Source organism: Vicugna pacos, chromosome 12 (genome assembly GCF_048564905.1).
Source record: "Vicugna pacos chromosome 12, VicPac4, whole genome shotgun sequence".
NCBI lineage: Eukaryota > Metazoa > Chordata > Mammalia > Artiodactyla > Camelidae > Vicugna > Vicugna pacos.
In genome coordinates, this window is record NC_132998.1 from 21,047,538 (window position 1) to 21,066,417 (window position 18,880).

General features: G+C 38.9%; 1 protein-coding gene and 1 pseudogene across 1 annotated transcript in view; both read left to right on the top strand.

The window, feature by feature from the left end:
• Positions 1 to 2,079: 2,079 nt before the first annotated feature.
• Positions 2,080 to 8,230, top strand: LOC116282587 (large ribosomal subunit protein eL32-like; annotated as a pseudogene).
• Positions 6,769 to 18,880, top strand: part of RXYLT1 (ribitol xylosyltransferase 1) — a 103,809-nt gene continuing 91,697 nt past the window's right edge. Inside the window, exon 1 of the mRNA XM_072973003.1 lies at positions 6,769 to 6,865. The gene's annotated coding sequence lies outside the window, so the exon portion shown is untranslated. The remainder of the gene's footprint in view (positions 6,866 to 18,880) is intronic.

An 18,880-nucleotide genomic window follows, 5' to 3' on the forward strand; every position in this document is an offset into this window, starting at 1 on the left:
ATCAGAAAAGAGGGTGACAGAGAATTAGAAAGGTGGGTAAGAAATACATAAAGATGTCTCTGCAGGAGAAGAGTCATCATTGTCTGCATTTTAGGTTAGTTACAAAGTCCAGTGCTTAATAGGTCAAAATTCAATCTTAACCCTTTTATCTCCAGAATTCTCTATGTATTCTAAAACCAAAGAATTTTTATAGCTAGAAAACACATTGGAAAGAATTGGAAACATTTTAGTTCAATCATTCATTTTAGAGCTAAGAAACTGAAGACAAAGAAATAAGCCATACCGTATCAAATGAGGAAAAAAAGTTTAATCTTAATTCGTTAATAATAAATCCGTAAGTAGATCTTTAAAAATTAAAAATATAATCTTCTTTCTACTATATCATACCATCTCATTATCAAGTTGTATGGGAGTATTATTTTGTTGACAATTTTTTTATATTCTATTTATATGGGACGCTTCTTTTGTAGTTAGAATGTTCTGTTGTATAAAGTAGCTAGCTGTAAGATAGGTTTTACATGAGTTTACAATAATATTATATATCATGCTCTGCATACCATAAACATCAGTGCTCCTTAACTTTCACCACATATGTAGACCCCCCTCAACAGACTTACAAAATACAGGTGCCTGGTCTTACCCTTTGAAGTTCTGATTTAAATGTTTTGGGTGGATAGCTTAGGAGCTGACACTGCTAAAAACTACTGTAAAGAGCTGTAAACTCCTCTTTTTTTCTCATTTTTCCTTTTTAGGCTTTACTCATATAGAAACATGTTATTCTTATTTAACAGAAACATTAAATGCTATAAATTTCCCACTATAGCACTTTAACTACATCTCACAATTATGATATGTGGTATGTTCATTTAAAAAAAGAAACTTTTTAAACTAAATACTATTTATTAAGGAAAAAAAACTTTAATTTTCATTTGACTTATAACCTTAGTAAATACAGGTCCAGGCAAACCAAAATTGTCTTTGCACTTAAAGTATCTCCTTTTGCTATAAACTGTACGTACATACTAAATAAACACAATAGAGATGAGAATGTAATAGGTGTAATTCACTTATATAATTTATATGAAAATAATAGTTATGAAACACTATTCTGAGAACTAAGTTCCACCAAGGTTTATTTTGAGCACAAGTTTGGGTCTCACAACTATTGGCAGTTCTTAAAATAATGAATGAGATTAACATTCCTTTTGAAGAGAGATGATTTTAAAGAGTCCCAAGTTCCCTGGCGTATTTGTGGAATTCCGACAGTTGGTCCATTTGAAGTTTGAATCAAACTTAAAGGAATTCTCATCAGTTTTCAGAAGGTGGTGGTGGACAAAATAAACTCCAGCCTGTGGAGGAGGGTTCTTAAGTGCTTCCCAGAAGCACAGACAACAGTGGACCTCATGGTGGAGGGGGAGGAGAGAACAGAACATGGTAACACAAGGGGTCTGAGCTGAGGGAAGTGAAGAGCTCTGCTCTCAGGCCCTTCGTGAGGAACAGTAAGGATGCTGGCTTCCAGCCACTGTGGTGTTGGGAAAGTCTTCTTGTGATGTGAGTCTCCTAAGTCATTTTCTGGTGCCCGGATCATCCTTATAGTTTCAGCCATTAACTCTTTTTGTCTTGAGGGTCTGGATCTTTCCTTCTTTCTTTCTTTCCCTAGAGAAGTCATTTCTTCCCTTAGGATCAAGTCGGAGCTCTTCAACTTCCCATAGGTGTCCACCAGGCTCTGGAGTTTTGATGAATCTTTTCCTAGGCTGGTATCTTCTAAAGATGAGTCCTTATCTAAATATTCCTTTTGAACAGAACTAAGCATGTTAAAAAAAGAAATTGATGCTTCACTTGAATCAGTGCAGCCAGTGTGCATGCAACTGAAATTTTCCTTTCACATAAAATCAGCTTGTAACCTAATGCATAAGTCTGAACAAACATATAAGACCCACCAAAAAGCCAATGACCGATACACACACCACTGACTCCCACTGGAGGCTCCTGTGGACAAGGCCTGGTCTCATGTCATCTAGCAGCAGCTCTGCTACGATTTCTCGTGACTTCCCCAAGATCAGCTGAAAGCCAAGCTCCATGGTGGTTTACAGTCCCTCTGCGGCACTGAAGCCCGCCACAGAGTTCCGCAGTCAAGGCTCCAACAGCCTACAACAAACTGCTGGGAACCCCACAGTGTTCCGTCTGGAACCCACTCATATCTGGCAAACTAAACCGTCTACCAGGAGAGCTGGTCCAAGTGAAAGATGGGTACAAATTTTTAAATGTCCTTTTTGCCATAGTGGCCTCTCTTTTCTCTTTCTCTTTTTAATTTTTTCAATTATGAAACATTTTTATTGAAGTCAATCTATCTACTGTAAAATTCACATGTAAAATGTACAATTTGATGATTTCTGATAGGTTACATTTGTAAAACCAACACTGCAACCTAGACTAGAGCATGTCCATCACTCTAGAAATGGCCCTTGTGCCTCCTTCCCTTCGCCTCAGTTTCTCCCCAGAAGAAATTAATACTCTGATTTCTATCACCATAGGTTTAAATTTTTTAAACATTTTTTATTGAATTATAGTCATTTTACAATGTTTTATCAAATTCCAGTGTAGAGCACAATTTTTCAGTTATACATGAATATGCATATATTCATTGTCACATTTTTTTTGTTATGAGCTACCACAAGATCTTGTATATATTTCCCTGTGCTATACAGTATAATCTTGTTTATCTATTCTACATATGCCTGTCAGTATCTAAAAATTTTGAACTCCCAGTCTATCCCTTCCCAGCCACCTCCCCCTTGGCAACCACAAGTCTGTATTCTATGTCTATGAGTCTATTTCTGTTTTGTATTTATTTATTTATTTATCTATTTATTTATTTATTTATTTATTTTTAGATTCCACATGTGAGTGATCTCATATGGTATTTTTCTTCCTCTTTCTGACTTACTTCACTTAGAATGACATTCTCCAGGAGCATCCATGTTGTTGCAAATGGCATTATGTTGTCATTTTTATGCCTGAATAGTATTCCATTGTATAAATATACCACACCTTCTTTATCCAGTCATCCATTGATGGACATTTAGGCTGTTTCCATGAGTTGGCTATTGTAAATAGTGCTGCTATGAACACTGGGGTGCAGGTGTCTTTTTGAAGTAGGGTTCCTTCTGGATATATACCCAGGAACGGGATTCCTGGGTCATATGGTAAGTCTATTGCTAGTCTTTTGAGGAATCTCCATACTGTTTTCCACAGTGGCTGCACCAAACTGCATTCCCACCAGCAGTGTAGGAGGGTTCCCTTCTCTCCACAGCCTCTCCAGCATTTGTCATTTGTGTACTTTTGAATGATAGCCATTCTGACTGGTGTGAGGTGATACCTCGTTGTAGATCATAGGTTTAATTTTGACTGTTCTTGAACTTCCCACAAAAATGGTATCAATACAGAATGTAATCTTTTGTGTCTGACTTCTTCCACTCAATACAGTGCTTCTGAATTTCATCCACGTCAGTGAGTGGAACAGTAGTTCACTCTTTTTAGTTTCTTATTATGCAACTGTATAAATATTCCATGATTTGTTTACTCATTCTCCTATTGATGGAATTTTAATTTTCCATTTGTCCTAGGAAAATACCTAGGAATGGAGATTTTTAACTGTGTAAGAAACTGCCAGTTTTTCAGAATAGTTGTAACATTTTACACTATTATCTACAACACATGAAGGTTATATTTGCTTTGCATCCTTACCAACATTTGTTTTTTTTTTCCAGTCTTTTTTTAAATGTTAGCCATTTCTAATACATGTGAAAAGGTCCTAGTGTTCTTAATTTGCCTTTTCATGTGCCTATTGGCCATCATATGAATTCTTGTATGAAAGACTTCTTTGCCTTGTTTAAAAAAAACATGTTAGGTATTTGTCTTATTCTCATTTATTTATAGAAGCTCTTCATACATCCCAGTCATAAAGGTATATGTCAGCTATATGAACTGAAAACGTATACTTTCGATCCGTAGCTTGCAGTTTCATTTCCTAAATGGTGTCTTCTGATGTGCAGAAGGTTTTAACTTCAATGAAGTCCAATTTAACACTCTTTCTCTTTTATGGTTAGTGCCTCTTGTGTCCTCTCTAAAAATTCCTGTCTACCTCCAAGGTCATGAAGATAGTCCCCTACCTTTCTTCTAGATGTTTTATAATTTTAGCTTTTATATTTGCATCTTGAATTGATCTTTGTGTAGTGTAATATGGTTCAGGGGATTTTGACTCTTTTTTTCCTCTTGATTAGGGTCTTATTTTCCTACTTATTTGCATGTCCAGTAATTTTTTATAATACACTGGATATTGTGGGTAATGCATTATAGAGAATGTGGATTGATTATCTTCCTTCAATTGGTGTTATGTATTATCATGTTAAGTCAGTCCTTTCGACCAGGCTTGGCTTTATTTTCTTGTTAGTACAGGTGTACATATTTTACTTTTTGTCTTTGGTCCTAGGGAATGGCCCTTACTCTTGAGGTGTGAACTTTACTGGGGTCCCAATAAAATATCAGAGGTGCCCCATCTATTCCCAGCACCCATATGCCCCCAGCACTGGGCTCTGTCTTCTATTTCTCCTATGAGTGAGATGACACAGAACCAGGGCAGAATAACTTCTAGAAACAGACGATACAAATATAGGAATTCACAAAATTCAATGAGACTTAGGTGATGGTGAAACTAAGGACGCAAATATTCTCATCTAACACCATTGGTGTGTCACTTGAAATACCCTTAGATTTCTCTTAATACAGGATCCTGGGACAATTTATCTTCTATCATTAAAAAACTAATCTTCAACTTAGACACCTAAAAATAAATTCAAGGACATCTCTCACTGATGAAGGTATAACTTCCATATTATTACTCTTTTGTACAAAAACCCTAGCATTATCAATTAAAATGTATTTCACAAGAGCACCGTTGGTCAAATTCAGCTTTCAGCTTTCAGCTCGGCAATGGCCACCCACCAAAAGGTCTCATGGAGATTCCCTGCCAAGACCAGAACCTGCAGGGAACCTCCAGGTGGACTTCTGCCCTTACTTCCCAGCCTACACAGCTTCCTTCTCCTGTACTTTGTCTCATAAATTCTGGCTGCTGTTGCAGCCCAGTTCTGCCTCCTTAGCTCAGGGTGACCACAGTGCTCACCCTGGGCTCCACTCCCATCTTCCTAGTTCCGGAGAGCATCCCTGCCCAAGAGCTCGGCCACACTTTGTGTGCTTCCACTCTCCTGAGGACCTCAGTCCAAAGCTGGGACTGGAAACAGTCATGGCATGTATTTTGTCTAGTTTTATGTTTGTGAATTATATGTTGAACTGTATGTCCTCCACCCCCAAATTCATATGTTGAAGTCCTAAACCCAAGCACCCACAGAACTTGACCTTATTTGAAAATAAGTTTGTGGCAGATGTAATTAGTTAAGATGAGGTCACACCAAAGGAGGGTAGGCCCCTGATTCAATATGGCTAATGTCCCTATAAAAGAGAGAAATTTGGAGACAGACATGCACACAGGGAGAGTGCCACGTGAAGATGAAGGCAAAGATCTACAAGCCAAGGGATGCCAAAGATGGCCCACAAACTACCAGAAACCAGAAGGAGAAAGGCAGCCCTCAGAAGGAACCAGCCCTGGCAACACCTTGGCCTTGGACATCTAGCCTCCAGACTGAGATTCTGTTGTTTAAGCCACCCAGTTTGTGGTACTTTATGATGGCAAATTAATACACTATTGTAGGAGAGTAAGGCCGGCACCAGTAACTGTGCCATTGGTGGACTTTCTTGACTCTGCTTGTGGGCCCCTCCAGGTGGGGTCCTGAACCCACTTCCCCGGCTTCAGCTCTGCTTGCAGGCTCTTGGAGCTCTTGCAACAGCTGCTGGTCATCACAGGAGGACACAGAAGATTTTTAAATATACCACAGCCCCCTCTCCAGAGATTCTGCCTTAATTTGTCTAGTGTGGGGCCTGGCAATCAATTTCTTATTAGTATTTCCGAGGTGCTTTTAATGTGCAGCCAGGGTGGAGAAGTCCTGCCCTAAGTCTTACAGCACGAGTCAGCCGCCCAGTTTCCTTGGCAGTCTGGCTTCACTTTAGGCTTAGACATGTACTTACTTTCATAACAGGTGAAATGTATTTATGATGGTATCTTTCATTAAAATAATGTATTGGCTTTAACTAAAAGATAAAAAAGTGGAAAAAATTGTTAATTTTATTTATTCAAAGGAGGAACTCAAACACGGGATAGGCAGCAAGTATTGAGTTCCTCCCACGTTCTGGGCATTGATCTTGGCATAGAAGAAGCAGTGGTAAGCTAGGCAGCTGGAGCCCCTGGCCTCCGGAAGCTTGAAGCACATGGGTGGAGGCAGACAGTAAACAGGGAGACAAATAAGCAGTAGAGATAACTTACAAGTAAACTGATACCGTGTAATGGGATAGAGGGACTGAAGAACAGGCAGCTTTACAAAGAGGACCAGGGATTGCCTCTCAGAGGAGGTGGCGTCTACATTTGGACTTGAATGACGAGAAAGAACCAGGGGCACAGCATTCCCAGCAAGAGGCACATCACGTGTGTAGAGAAAATGGAGCCGGTCGGGCTCCCTTGCTGGATGTCCAGTGCCCAGTGACTCAGCAACAGTTTCCCGCGTGCGCAGTGCTCTGTATTGTTATGTAATGATGACATGTGCTGCGCAAGCGCAGTGGTTAGCCCACGCCGTCCACGCGGTTGGCTGGATGCCCGCTTTGTTGTCTCACTATACAAGGCGAGCCGGACTCGCCGCACCACCGCCGCTGGCATGGAAGCCTGTGTACTCCGCTCCGCAGTAAAGGCACGTCAGAGGTGAGTGTTCTTCGTCTTCCCGAATCCGTGAACCTGCCAGGCCTCGAGTACCTTTAGCTCCTGCAGTACAATGTGCTCAGGTGCTGAGGAGAGAACAGACATAGCATAGTCAAGAAACAGAGAGAAGGCTAGTGTGAATAGCACGTACCAAAACAGGAGCCTTAAAATTCATATTCATAATATACAGGTGAAGAGAAGGCTAGTGTGAATAGCACGTACCAAAACAGGAGCCTTAAAATTCATATTCATAATATACAAGAGCTCCAAGAGCCGGTGTGGTATGCAGAAGGGTCCCACAGCCATGTCCACACTCTAGTATCTGAAACTCTTGAATATGGCAAAAGGGACTTTGCAGATGTAATCAAGTTTACAGATCTAATGAGAGAGATGAGTCTGGATTACCCAGGTGTGCCCTATCTAATCACATAAGCAGCAGAACATTTTTTTCAGCTGGTGGCAGGTGAAGCGATGAGGCAGAAGGGAAGTCAGACTGAAAGCCTGATGGGGTGGACAGAGTGACAGAGAACACAGGCAGCCTCGTCTCTTCCTGGGCGCCACCTAGAGGAGGTGGCAGCCGTCTCCTACTCGGCACCGTGGCCGCCCTCAGACCACTCTGTAGCCCAGGACCGTCAAAAAGAGGACCAAGAAGTTCAGCTGGCACCAGTCAGACCTGACACGTCAGAATGAAGCGAAACTGGTGGAAACCCAGAGGTGTTGACAATAGGGTGCACAGGAGATTCATGGGCCGGATCTTGACGCCCAACACAGGTTGTGGGAGCAACAAGAAAACCAAGCACATGCTGCCCAGTGGCTTCCGGAAGTTCCTGGTCCACAACATTAAGCAGCTTGAAGTGCCGCTGATGTGCAAGAAATCTCACTGGGCTGAGATTGCTCACAGGTCTCCTCCAAGAGCCGCAAAGCCGTTGTGGGGAGAGCATCGTAGCTGGCCGTGAGAGTCACCAACCCAACGCCAGGCTGCACAGCGAAGAGCATGAATAGACAGCTGCACATTACGTTTGTGTTAATAAAACCAGAAAACTCGGCCAAAAAAGAAAAAATGAGGAACACAGGCAGCCTCAAGGTGAAAGAGGCTTCCAACTGACAATCAGGAAAGAAATGGGGACCTTAGCCCTGCAACCTCAGGGACTGAATTCTGCCACCAACCTGAATGAGCTTGGAAGTGAATTCTCCCCCAAAGAATCCAGATAGGGGCTCTGGCTAATCCTTGTGCGATCTGGAACAGAGAACTTAGACCCACCTGGACTTCGGATTTACAGAACCAAGAGGTAATAAGTGTGTGTTGTTTTAGATAGCTAACTTTGTGGTTATTTCTTGTGGCAGCAATAGAAAAGCAATATAGCTAGACATCAAGTTGGTTACTTGTTTGATCTGTTGTTTCAGTTTGGGGTAGACTGAGCCAACACCAAAGTATTATCTGTTTTAATCACTATGCAACTGACTTAGCTACAGGTTGAATTCTAAACATGTCAGATATTAAGCCTATATTTCCTTTCTTCAGCAACAATACTATATACACAAAAGTGGTTCAATTATTTTGCCCCCTTGGGTCGGTTTTTGCCTATATTCATAACTGGTACTTTTTATCATCTCTGCTTTGATTTTTTTCACCCATCAATTTACATGTATGCCTGACTTAGCACCAGGTCAATTTGAAGAGGAACTTAAGATAATTAAGAGAAGTGTTAAGTAAATACTAAGTAGATATTATCATAAAAGGGATGTAAAGAGTCTCCAAATAGCCATAGGAATGTCTGTGGGCCTTTTCTTTTACACTTTTGAAATTAAATGGTCATTGCTTCAGGCAAGAAAATGTGAGACTTTAAAAATAAAGACCATTGGAAAATAAAATTGGATTTCAACATTACTTTCACCTCTCATTCCTTATTGCTTAACAAAGGAGAATTTGAAAGTTGAAAATAATTCTTTCCTTATTGGTAGGGGGTATACCACTTAGAATGTCTTTTCATAAAGAAAAGAATTTCTCAGCAGTGGACCTAATGCTTATTGAAGAGCTCTTAACTTCTTAGAGGAAATCAAACATTTTTTCTCCTGAGGCAAAATCAGTTCTGTGACAAATTATCTTTTCTTCTCTCAAGTCTTTGATCACAGCTTTGGTGAAGCGAAGTTCAGAAGCCTGGCTGTTCTGGTCATGAATTTAGGCTTATGCAAGCTCTCTGAGAGTGGGATGTTACAGATAGTTATGAAAGCCAGCAAAGTTTAGTGAGCAGTTTATATTTCAATGGAAAATGATGTGATGGCTTTTATATTTGGATACAGAAAAGGGGAGGAGATACTGAGTGTGGCACTTCTCACATCATGATCCAGGAGGAACATTTGCAAGCCCGTCAGGATAGTCAGGAATCCTGCAGTATGAAAACAAATGTGATGCCAGGACTGGGTTTTTCTCATATTGAAGGAACCAAGAGTGAGATTCATAAAAGTAAATCCGTTTTTTAACCGTCAAAAAGCCACTGATAAAACAGTCAGCTTCAAGATGTGGGGATGTTTCAATATTGATAGAAAAGATTATTTTCTTAGGCTGAAATTCCCAGAAGTCGAGTTCCTGAGAGCATACTAGGCTGCGGAAGAGTTATCTGACTGAAGTGTTTAAACAGAGATTTAAAAACACAGAAGTCCTATTCTTTTGTTCAATAAATACTTATTAAGCACCGACCATGTGCCAAGTACTCTTGTAGGCATTGGAGATACAGTGATGAACAAAACAAAATCCTCATCCTTGGAAAACTTCCACATATATCAATTAATAAATGCTTAGGATAATTTTACTGGCAACAGATGCTATGAAAAAAAAAAAAGGAAGCAAGGTACGGGGGCCAGAGAGTGACTAGAAGGTGTGTAGGCCACTGTTTGCTGAGTGACAAGGTGGGTTCCCTCAGAAAGTGACATCTGACAAAGACCTGCGTGATGAACATAGATCTTGGGCAGAGCTTTCCAGGTACAAATAACCACAAGTGCAAATGTCCTGAGATTAGAATGAGTGGCCTTTTCCAAGAACAGAAGTTGTGCTCAAGTCTGGGTAATGTAGAGGGAAGCCTAAGAGTTTGGCATTTGAGACTAAGAAGGAAAGTGGGAACCGGATCATTTGAAACTTTTGGACCTCCATAAGAAATTTCAGTTTTATTTTAATGTTGCAGGAAGTCATAGAGGGACGTTAATTTGGGGAGCATCTGATTATCTCTTATAAAAGATCTTTCTGCTTTTTGGAGAAAAGGTTGTATAAAGATGGCAAGAAAGCAATTTTAAGGAAGTAGAATGTTACAGTAATTCCAGTAAGAGATTATAGTGCCTTGGACCAGGGTGACTGGTATAAGAACTAGTTTCAATATTACGCGCTCCTTTGACATTTGGTAAAATCAGAAGGGCATCAAATTGCCTTACCACAAGATCCCCTCCCCCCTGCCCCATAAATAACGTCCCCTAGCCAAACAACCCTCCTTATCAAGCGGACTGGGTGCAATTCCTGCTCATCCCTGAGTAGCAAGCTTTGGTTCTTCACCAGCACTCAGAATTGTTCAGACAAGACAGTCACATCCTCCTGCAGGAACCAGAGGACACCCCATCATCTTACTACTACAAAGCCAGTCTGTCTCAGCCTCTGCTTGTTCACTCGTTCCTAAGTGCAATTTCTGTTTGGCCCTGCGTGGTGTGTGGTGTCCCCTGGGCTGTAAGTATACGTGACTAGTAGACTGCTGTCAATTTCATCTGTCCAGTGTTGGGTGTGTTTGGCCATCCCCATAACGCTAGGCTGGAAATCCCTCCCTCACCAATGAAATAAAGAGGAGGCTAAGTAAAACAGTGATACCGCAGGATATAAGAAGTGAAGATGATGCAAACTGATGAAATGTATTGGAGGTTAATCTGATAAGAGTAACAGATGGATTTGGATATGGCTTCTAGGATTTTCTGTCCAGTTTATGGAGATATAATTGACATATAACATGGTATGTGTTTAAGGTATACAATGAGATGACCTGATATACATATATTTCGTGAAATGGTTACCAAAATGAGATTAGTTAACATAGCCTTGGCCTCACGTAGTTAACATTTTGTTCTTGTTATGGTGAGAATATTAAAGCCCCACTCTAATAGTAACTTTTAAGTCTATAATACAGTATTGTTAACTAGAGTCTCCATGCTGTATGCTTGATTCCCAGAACATACCCATCTTATGACTGAAAGTTTGTACCCTTTGATCTCCCTATTTCCCCCACCTCTCAAGCTTTATTAACCACCATTCGACTCTGTTTCTGTAAGTTTGATGCTTTTAGATACCATATATAAGGTACATCATACAGTATATTTCTTTCTTTGAATGACTCCACTTAGCATGATGCTCTCCAGCTTCATCCATGTTGTCAGAAATGGCAGGATTTTCTTTATTTTTATAACTGAAGAATATATATATATTATATGTTATATAATACATATATATAAATCATATTTTCTTTATTCATCCATGGTAGACACTTACGTGATGTTTATGTCTTGGCTGTTGTGAATAATGCTACAATAAACATGGCGGTGCTGATGTCTCTTTGACATAGTGTTCTTGTTTCCTTTGGATATAGTCCCAGAGGTGGAACTGCTGGATCATATGATTGTTCCGTACAGGATCGTGTGGAAGAGCATTTGTCATCGCTTGTCTTTGATGATGGCCACTCTAACAGGCATGAGATGATGTTTCATCGTGCTTTTGGTTTGTATTTCCCTTACAGTTAGTCATGTTGAGCACCTTTCCATGCGCCTGTTGGCCATTCATTTATCTTCTTTGGAAAAACGCCTGTTTACGTCCTTTTCTCATTTTTAATTAGTAATTTGGTTTTTTGCTATTGAGTTGCATGAGTTCTTTTTGTATTTTGGATACTAACCCCTTACCAGATATTTGGCTTGCAAATATTTTTCTCACTCCGTAGATTGTCATTAAATTGTGTATTATGTTCTCTTGTAGCTCTCTGATCATATTTGGAACGATTATTTTGAATTATTTGTCAGGCAGTTTCTGGGTCTACATTTCTGAGGATCAGTTACTACAAGTGTACTGTATTTCTTTGGTGGAGGCATGTTACCCTGATTCTTTGTGACTCCTGTAGCTTTGCGTGGATGTCTGCATGTTTGAGGAAGTAATCAAAATGAAGCTATCTTCTTTCCTTTTTTGTACACTTACTCTCAGATTTTCACTTTTGCTGTGTTGCTGGGTTTTCTTAAGTCACACTCCGGAGCTCTCCTGGAGCTATTCTTGTTTGTGGATTACTGTCTAATTGTTGATCTTCGTCAGAGGGAGGCTGAGGTCTCCTCTACCGCCATCTTGGTAATGTCTGACTCCTAGGTTTTTGTTCTAAAAAGCTGGAAACATGGTGAAACCCTTAACTGAAACAGATCAGACAAAGATAGGAACAAATACGATGGGAAAAATTAAGAGTTCTGTTTTGACATGTCATCTTTGAGATATTTAGTGGGTATGCAAAGGATACCCAATTGGAGTTACCTAATAAGCAGGTGGGCATTTAAATCTGAAGCTTAAGAGCTTTATAGAACTTTGCTGCCCTAACAGGTCATATTGCAATGTAGAAACTGTAGACCAGGGAGTAAGTGAATTGGTCAAGACCATAGCTTAGAAGTGACAGATATCCAGACTCCAAATCCAGTGCTCTTCCCAACAGAAACATGAATCCTGAAGCCAAGGAAAGATACTGTTCCATCTGTACTTTTTCCACTAAGCTACCTGTAAAGGTTTGGACGGGTAAGTTGGACACTGAAGGACAGAGCTCTATAACGGTGAGTCACTTTTTTCCCACAAAGTGACGAGTAGCAACAAAGAAAAGAAATAATTAGTGTTGGCTAATTCACTGTAAATATAGTAGACTTTAGCATGCAAAAATTTAACTTTCATTGCTTAACCATTTATAAGTGACTGATTCCCATGGTAGATTGTGATCTTGCTAAGGTTGCAAAGTTGTATCAAGGTGAGAATGAGTCTGTCCACCAATGTGTGGACCTAGCTGTCTGCAGAGTATCCAAATCTCAAGTTGGCTTCACTGTTTCTACTTGTCTTCTTGTAAGCAGGGACTTTTAGTAAATGATAAAAAAGATTTGGTTCTAAAATGCATGACAATCAAAAACAAAGAACACAAATTAAAACCTTCATAAATGGAAAAGTTCAAATGATTCAAATAAAATTTTAGTCTTGTATTTATAAAATCATTAGAGATTTGAAGGAATTACTAAGAAAATTTTAGTAATGCCTTATTGCATCTCATGGGGGAAATTTTTTGCTACCACAGTGCTTGGGACTTACATCATTCTAAACTGTATTCCTTACAAACATCAGGAGTTTGTGCTATTTATTTATTTATTTATTTACAGTATAGTCAGTTTACAATGTGTCAATTTCTGGTGTACAGCATAATGTTTCAGTCATACATATACATAACATATATTTGTTTTCATATTCTTTGTCATTATAGATTACTAATTGAATATAGTTCCCTGTGCTATACATAAGAAACTTGTTGTTTATCCATGCTGTTATTTATTTAAATATCAGGAAACCTTTTGATTCTAGACCAAAAAGGCATGAATTTATCATCAGAAAAATTTTAAGCATGTATTAAAATGGAAAGTGGTAAAGGCAACCTGTGAGCATATTTGGTAGTGAAGTTTTCAGTCTGGGACACTCAGTTGCTATATGGCTATCCAATACTGGTGATAGCCTAGTACACAGAACAGTTGTTCCAGTTTCAACAGATGCTAAATGAATTTAACAGGACTAAAAGATCAATGTAGTTGATAATCTGGACCAAGAGAACATGTTACTACAAAGAAAACGTTAGGAAAAAATACATACAAACATTGCTTTTTCAATTAAAAAATATAAAATCCAGCCCAACAACAAACTTTTAAATTTGAGGAGACACACATAGAACAATGGAAAATCAGAAGCAGAATCTCAGCAGATGCAAGGGATTCTGAGTAGAGCACTGGAGTAATGAACATGAGATGAGCTGGCAGTAGCCCCACAAAGACTGTTAACACAAATTGCTACTAATAAAAATCTGTCCCAGAACAAGGAGGTCACTAACATCAGTCTACGTTTAGAGGATCCCCCTGGTTCAGTATTTAGACCTGAACCTCTGCACATAGTCCATCCAGAGCTGAACTTTGACTCATTAGGCAAAGGCAGGATAATTGGGCTGAAGGAATAAGAAGGTGCTAAAGAGAAAGGTTATAACATTTACCTGGACTTTAGTTTGTGTGTGTGGCTGTGTGTGTGTATTTAAATTTTCTTCCTAATTAAAAAGTAACAGTTACTGTAAAAAAAAATTCAAACAATCCAGAAATACATAAAGTAAAAAAATTAATTATCCTCACTCCCATGTTCTATTTACCAAAAGAACCACTGTTAACATATGGTGTATCTTTTTACAAACACTTTTCTCTGCACTTTTACATATATGTATATATACATGTTTATATATGCGTAAGGAGAGAGAGTCCTTTATATTTCTTTCCAAAAGTGGGATCATACTGCACATACTGCAGTGTAGCTCTGTTTTCACTTATATGTTATGAATATCATTCCATGTCCTTATGTAGAAATCTACTTTATTTTTTAATTCTTTGACAACATGGTATAAATATTCCATAGATTGAATGTACCATAATTTATTTAACAAACTCCAGATTATTGGGCCTTTAGATTATTTCCAGTTTTTAGCTATTAGTATTACAAGTAATGTTGCATGGTAAATTTATATACCTGTGCATGCCAGTGCAAGTATTTCTGTAGGACCAATTCTTACCAGAAGAATTGCTGGGTCATACTGAAGAAAAAGAACAAAGCTGGAGGAATAACCCTCCCAGACTTCAGACAATACTACAGAGCTACAGTCATCAACACAGTGTGGTACTGGCACAAAAACAGACATATGGATCAATGAATCAGAATAGAAAGCCCAGAAATAAACCCACACGCCTATGGTCAATCTTCAACAAAGGAGGCAATACTATTCAATGGAGAAAAGACAGCCTCTTCAGCAAGTGGTGCTAAGAAAGTTGGACAGCTGCATGTACATCAGTGAAGTTAGAACACTCCCTCATACCTTACACAGAAATAAACTCAAAAGGGCTTAAACACTTAACCATAAGATAAGACACTATAAACCTCCCAGAAGAAAACATAGGCAAAATATTCTTCAACATAAATCTCAGCAATGTTCTCCTAGGGCAGTCTACCCAGGCAATAGAAATAAAAGCAGAAATAAACAAATGGGACCTAATTAAACTTTAAAGCTTTTTCACAGCAAAGGAAACCATAAGCAAAACAAAAAGACAACCTACGAAATGGGAGAAGATGCCAAGGGCTTAATTTGCAGAATATACAAACAGCTCATCCAACTCCGTAACAAATAAAGAACCCAATCAAAAAATGGGCAGAAGACCTAAACGAACATTTCTCCAATGAAGACATGCAAATGGTCAATAAGCATATGAAAAAAATGCTCATTATTTCTATTATCAGAGAAATGCAAATCAAAATTATAATGAGTTATCACCTCACACCAGTCAGAATGGCTATCATACAGAAGTCCACAAATAATAAATGCTGGAGAGGGTGTGGAGAAAAGGGAACCCTTCTCCACTTCTGGTGGGAATATAGTTTGGTGTAGCCATTATGGAAGATAGTGTAGAGATTCTTTAAAAAACTAAAAATAGGCTTACCATAAGATCTAGCAACCCTACTTCTGGGCATACATCTGGAGGAAACTCTAATTCAAAAAGATGCATCTGGAGGAAACTCTAATTCAAAAAGATAGCAGCACTATTTACAATAGCCAAGACATGAAAACAACCCAAATGTCCGTCAACAGATGATTAAATAAAGAAGTTGTGGTATATTTATACAATGGGATATGACTCAGCCATGAAAAAGAATGGAATAATGCCATTTTCAGCAACATGGATGGACCCAGAGATTGTCATTCTAAGTGAACTAAACTAGAAAAAGAATGACAAATTCCATGTAATATTTAAATGTGGGATCTAAAAAATGAGACAAATGTATTTATTTACAAAACAGAAGGACTCACAGATAGAGAAAACTTGTGGTTATGAGAGAGGGAAGGTGGGATAGAGGACAAGACTGGGAGTTTGGGATTTGCAAGTACTATGTAGTGTATATAGAACAGATAAACAGCAGGGTTCTACTGTGTAGCACAGGGAACTATATACAATACCTGTAATAGTGTATAATGAAAGAACATGAAAAGGATTATAAAGTGTTAGTCTGTTTTTCTGACCTTGTGATTTTAGGGGACTAGATTAATTTGCTTTTCTAAACCTGGGGATGTTGTGACACCTAAGAATCATTCTTCAAGTAACATCGTATTTTGCCCAGCATATAACAGCTTGATGTTTTATATATACAGCATCTCATCTCCCTCCCAACTTAGTTCTTTTTTTGTGTGTTTGTGTGAAATTTGGAGACTTACAGGTAGAGAAAATCTCCAGTTGAAGCACGTTTTACTTTTTTATTTTGTTTGTTTAGTTCTTTTGTATTCACTTCTGGTTTCTTTGGTTCTGTCTTAAAAGAATTCAATTTAGGGGACCCCAGTTATGTAATATAAACTTTGTAATCTGAGAGGAAAAAATGTATAGTAAATCTAAATCTTGATTTTTTTTAACTTTCTATTGTTAAAATAATAATATACAGAGTTTAACAGAAAAAAAAAGTACTTTGGGCAAAGAGTGCTTTGGTTTTATAAATGAGAAAATTGAGGCTTAGAAATGTTAAGAGACTGGTCTAAGACACATGAGGAATACTGGCAGAATTCATCAGTGATGAGTGCATGCTGTGAGAGGTTTCAATCCTATTCGAAATGGGATGGAGCATAAACTGATAAGCTGAAAATGTGAGGTTGGGAGTTTTCTGGTATTTTGTTCAAACACTGTTGTTTTCTGTTTACTCAGTTATTGAAATATAATGGTGCTGTTACCGGGAAAAGGAAATAAGAATTACCTTGGTTCTTAGTCACCTGAAAAAAAGATTTTTGAGGAGAGACAAAAAAAGTGTGATAAGCAAAATTTTTGTTAGTGAAATAAAAAAAAATAGTGAAAGATGGTACACTCCTGAGAATTGGGAGTGGGACGATCCAAGAGAGGAAAAATGGCGCCGCTTCTTTGTTTTTCCTGTTTTTATATCCTGGTTTTGTGATTGATTGATTGATTGATTGATTGATTGACAGCTCAGGTTCCTTGTGTTCTGGATTGTTCCTTTCCCCTTCCTCGCCCTCTGCCCAGTGCTTATTCTATCTAAACTACCTAACAGTGCTATTTTAACTTATTCTTTCCTTATAAAATCGAAGTTTTTTAAAAAATCGTACTAATTGAGAGGTCTGATTAGCCTCAGGATGCTTAAATGAAGTTTCACTCTACTACGTACTCGGTGACTAAAGCATAGATGTGTGCACGTCCGTCACTAGTGGATACATCAGCCAAGTTCACAGGGCAAGTGTGTGGGTAACAAGACACATGTGGGGGCCACCAGCAGTCACAGGAAGAAGAGTGAACCTTTCCATCATTCTTTCTATGTGTTGGTCATCCACCTAAGATTTACTCTTGTTAACTCACTTCATCATCCCAATAACCCTGAGGTGGGTTTTACTACTATCTCCCTTTTGTACACAAAGAAAATGAAGTGCAGAGCCATTAAGGACTTTGCTAAATATCATGTAGCAAAGAGGAGGCAGAGCTGGATCACAAACCCCCGTGCTCTGACTCCACCATCGGTGCTCACATCACTGGGCTGTCCCGCAGGGTCAGAGTGGCAGTCTCCCGCTGACCCGTGTCACGTTCAGGTGCTTGAGAAAGGAGGTGGCTTCAGGAAGCAAACACTTCAAACCATAACTTGTTGATAGTTCGGTGTAAACCTAAGTCAAAGCAAGCCAGAGAGGCCAAAAAGACATTTGTAAAAATTCAGACAACTTTCTCAAGACCCCTGCTCTCAGCTGAATCTGACCTCGTGTGACTCTGTCATACTTGAGCTTTTACCGACCCCCCTGTAAGCCAAGAAAAATAATGGAAGGAATTTATTCACTTTTATTAGATTAACAGTCCTAAGTGAGTGAGCTGTACAATGAGCCACTCATCCTTACCCACTGGTTCGAATTTCATCTAAATGTGGCCTTTGCGACAGCATCCTCCTTTTATCTATTAAAGTTGGGTTCAGTTACATAGTTGTAGGAAACTTTTGTTCTTTTTCCCTGGAGGCTTAATAGCCTTAACTGTTTTTATTAGCAGTACTCATATTTGAAAGGCATTTTTCTTATGTAATACTCAGTATTTTAGCAAACCGAGACCTGATCTTGATCATGCCACTAAAATTTAACCAAAATTTCTTACGTATCCTGGAGTCATCATATACAATCTCAAGCCGCTGTGCCTGGGTTCAAATCCCAACTCTGCCACTTACCAGCTGTCTGCTCTTGGGCAAATTACTTAACTGTTTGTGCCTTAACTTCTATAAAGTTAACCAATCTTAACTATAATCTTAACTAATCCATAAAGTAGGGGTTTCGATATTGGTATTAGTCTGAGTTCTCTAAAGAAAAAGAACCAATGATTTCATGATGTCCAGCAGCATTGGAGGGGGCAGTCTACTGATTCAAATGCTGATCTCTTCCAGAAACACTCTTACCTACACACCCAGAAATCATGTTTTACCAGTTATCTGGGTAGCCCTTTCTTAATCCAATCAAGTTGATGCATAAAATTAACACACCTACTTCATGGAGTTGAGAATTTATTGAGTGCTTACTATGTCAGACACTGGTCAAAGCTCTTAACATGCGTCACTCATTCAATCCTCACAACTGCTGTGATCCTAATATTATTTCCAATTTAAACATGAGGAACTTAAGGCACAGAATGGTTAAGGAACTTCCCCAAAGAGAAAAATAAAAAGCTAGTAAGCAG